This window comes from Crinia signifera, chromosome 19 (genome assembly GCF_055691185.1).
Source record: "Crinia signifera chromosome 19, ASM5569118v1, whole genome shotgun sequence".
Taxonomy (NCBI): domain Eukaryota; kingdom Metazoa; phylum Chordata; class Amphibia; order Anura; family Myobatrachidae; genus Crinia; species Crinia signifera.
Window position 1 is genome coordinate 33891935 of NC_139226.1, and position 3973 is coordinate 33895907.

Consider the following 3973-nt stretch of genomic DNA (forward strand, 5'->3'; position numbering starts at 1 on the left):
GTGTTTTTCCCTGTGGGAGTCAATGCTTTTTCTTTGTCAGGGACGATGTGTCTGTATGTGCGTATATGGGGGGGGGGGGGGGGGGCGGGGGTCTTCGCAGCCACCACTTCCACATCTGCATGGAACATAGTGACCATTGGTTAGCCCTGTTGATGCAGGACTACTTACCACATAAGTGAAAAAATACATAATGTAGTGAGTATTTTTGGATTTCAGGTTATACATAAACGCTTCAGAGGCATATTCACAACGAGATGCAGTCAGCATCCCGGTGGTCAGGATGCCAACATTCAATATACTGACGTCAGTATCCCGACTGCCTTCTACAGGCTGGTACCAGAAAGGAATATAGGAGACAAGAAAAAGATGTCCTGTGTCGGTGCACCAAATTCGGGGTAGAAATAAAATCTAACTTTTATTAGTACATTTAAGAACTGCGAGATAAAAACAACATACAATAACAGACAGGGTGGGATATAACACTCTTAAAACTAAGGTGGCAGGCTGATGATTGTAGTGGAATATAATATATGTATTGTTTTCACTTGGAACCATGTGCTGGTGGTCCGTACAGGGGATAACCTGTGCGGGCCAATTGCTGGTATCGTTGGCACGGGAGGGTTAAATGACCTCTTTATTATGTGCTCTGTACCAGTTTTATCGCAAAATAGAAATTAATTGAAAAGCAAAATATTGGAACGTGGTGCCACGGCTGGTGGAGGTTGATAGGTCACTATAGGTATATAAGCCAAGGTTGAGCCAGTGAAACTACCTCCCGTGACCACCGTCTTTGAGTGCTGGACGCCCCCTGTGAGCACACTCTGTCAGATCGCACCTATTGCTCCCATTCGGCTATAACTTTGCCTATTACGGGAGTCTATGTGCTGTTCTGGAGTGCCTCAGGGTTGATCCACTATGCCAGTCCTATGGAGTCGCCTCCAGGGGGACCTAGCTCTAATCTGCCAGTCCTGTGGAGTCGCCTCCAGGGGGACCTAGCTGGTAGCAATGAAAGCCCTTACAAGGGCTAAAGCGATAACGCACAGGTTCAACAAAATTTTTACATTAGTATGAAAATAAACAAACAGCTACAATCATCTGCCCACGCACCGCTAGCCGGCACGAGCCAGCACGCGCTTCGCAGATTTTCAGCTTCCTCAGGGCTGAAATCTGCGAAGCGCGTGCCGGCTAGCGGTGCGCGGGCAGATGATTGTAGCTGTTTGTTTATTTTCATACTAATGTAAAAATTTTGTTGAACCTGTGCGTTATCGCTTTAGCCCTTGTAAGGGCTTTCATTGCTACCAGCTAGGTCCCCCTGGAGGCGACTCCACAGGACTGGCAGATTAGAGCTAGGTCCCCCTGGAGGCGACTCATAGGACTGGCATAGTGGATCAACCCTGAGGCACTCCAGAACAGCACATAGACTCCCGTAATAGGCAAAGTTATAGCCGAATGGGAGCAATAGGTGCGATCTGACAGAGTGTGCTCACAGGGGGCGTCCAGCACTCAAAGACGGTGGTCACGGGGAGGTAGTTTCACTGGCTCAACCTTGGCTTATATACCTATAGTGACTATCAACCTCCACCAGCCGTGGCACCACGTTCCAATATTTTGCTTTTCAATTAATTTCTATTTTGCGATAAAACTGGTACAGAGCACATAATAAAGAGGTCATTTAACCCTCCCGTGCCACGATACCAGCAATTGGGCCCGCACAGGTTATCCCCTGTACGGACCACCAGCACATGGTTCCAAGTGAAAACAATACATATATTATATTCCACTACAATCATCAGCCTGCCACCTTAGTTTTAAGAGTGTTATATCCCACCCCTGTCTGTTATTGTATGTTGTTTTTATCTCGCAGTTCTTAAATTTACTAATAAAAGTTAGATTTTATTTCTACCCCGAATTTGGTGCACCGACACAGGACATCTTTTCTTGTCTCCTATATTCGTCTCAACCTATGTCCGAGGTAGCACACCCCCATATTTAATACCAATTGGTCTTGAACATTGGAATAAAGGGGTGCTCTCTGTTTATTATTGTGTCTTGTGCGACCCACAAAAAAACCCTATTTCCCCCCTGGTACCAGAAAGGATCAGATTGTTGACACCTGAATGACGACAGCTGGCATCCTGATCGGTGAGAGTTAGGATCAGCCCAGGGATGGGGGGTTAGGTTTAGGCACTAGTGGGGGGATTTAGGATTAGGCTGTAGGGAAGGGTATTTTGGGATTATGCTACAGTTAGGATAGGTTAAGGCACTTAGAATGGAGGGGGTCAGGATACACTACGCACTGGGGGGATGAGGTTTGGGTAGTGGGGTATGGTGTTATGCACTAGCAGGGGGTAGGGACAGGTTGTGGGGGGGGGGGGGTTTGGGAGTTAAGGTTAGGCTGCAGGGTATGAGGGTTAGTTTAAGGCACTAGCAGGGTGTTAGGGTCAGGCTGTGGGGAGAGTTAGGGTTGGGCTGTAGGGTGAGGAGGTTAGGCTAATGCACTAGCAGGGGGTTAGGGTCAGGCTGAGGGGGAGTTAGAAACAGGCCCTGGGGGTGGGGGGGTGTTTGGGTTAGGCTGCAGGGTAGGAAGGTTATATTAAGGCACTAGCAGGGGGGTTAGGTTCAGGCTGCGGGGGGGAGTTCGTTAGGTAGCAGGGTATGGGGGTTAGGTTAAGGCACTAGCAGAGGGTTAGGGTCAGGCTGCGGGGGGAGTTAGAATGCAGGGAGGGGAGGTTAAGGTTGGGCTGCAGGGGAATGGGGGTTAGGGTTAGGCACTAGAAGGGGGTTAGGGTCAGGCTGCGGGGGGGAGTAAGAGTTAAAATGCAGGGGGGGTTAAGGTTGGGCTGCAGAGAATGGGGGTTAGGGTTAGGCACTAGAATGAAGAGTTATGGACAGGCTGTGGAGGGGGGTAGGCTGCTGGATGTGAGTGAAAGGCAGTAGCGGAACTACTATTGGTGCAGCAGGTGCATTGCACCAGGGCCCCTGAGGACTAAGGGTCCCACTGCTGACACCCACTGCTGTGTGGCTTATTGTGAAATTGGGTTAAAGTCAAGAAGAGGGGCCTGGATTATATTTTTGCACCTGTGCCAGCCACTCATAAATTCAGACACTGGTGAAAGGCTTAGGAGAGGCAGGAGGTGGGTAAGTATACTTATCTGACCCCTGTTAGGATTGCCTCCAGATGCAAGCATCTGTATTCAGACCACCAGCATCCTGACCACAACCTCCTGCATTAAGTAGCAAAGCAGGAGCAGGATGCATCTGTAGACAGGTAAAACCAGGGTTGCCTACTTCTGGCAGCTAGATCCGTGAGGCAGTGGGTGGGGCTAATGGCGAGACAAAAAAGGGGTGGGACTGGGACGGAGCTATGAGGGAAATATGTTGTTTGGGGGCGTTGCCAGAGCAATCTCGTCATCATTGCCACGTCCCCCGCCATGCAATTCTGGCATTACAGGCATTGCACAGCGGCTGATCCCGTGGACCCCCCTGGGGGGTGACGGGACACTGGCGGGGGACTTGCCCCTGTTTCCGGGGGAAAGTCCCATTCACATATCGCTGTATGCAGGCCGGTGCTTGTACTGCTGCAGGTGTACGTGGCAGTACTGAGATGACATTACACACATGCACTAAATGAGAATAAAACAGTGTGAGATATGTTGGCATTAGTGCTGTAACGTGGCCTCCTCAGTGTTTGCAGAGAGCAGGAATCCTGTAATTATGACTTAATAAAGATGGTGACTGGCTACATGCACATAATGACTGTAATTATATTTGCTATTTATTTTAGCACAAAACACGTCCACAGTACATTGCAATATTAACTTAAAGCATTTCTGACCTTGCCCTATAAATTTGCCGGAATGGGATTATTCGTCAGACTGCATTTAGGTCTACAGTCATTAGGTCGACCCCACTAGGTCGACTGGCAGGAAGGTCGACCTGACTTAAGGTCGACATGGGCCAAGGTCGACATGAC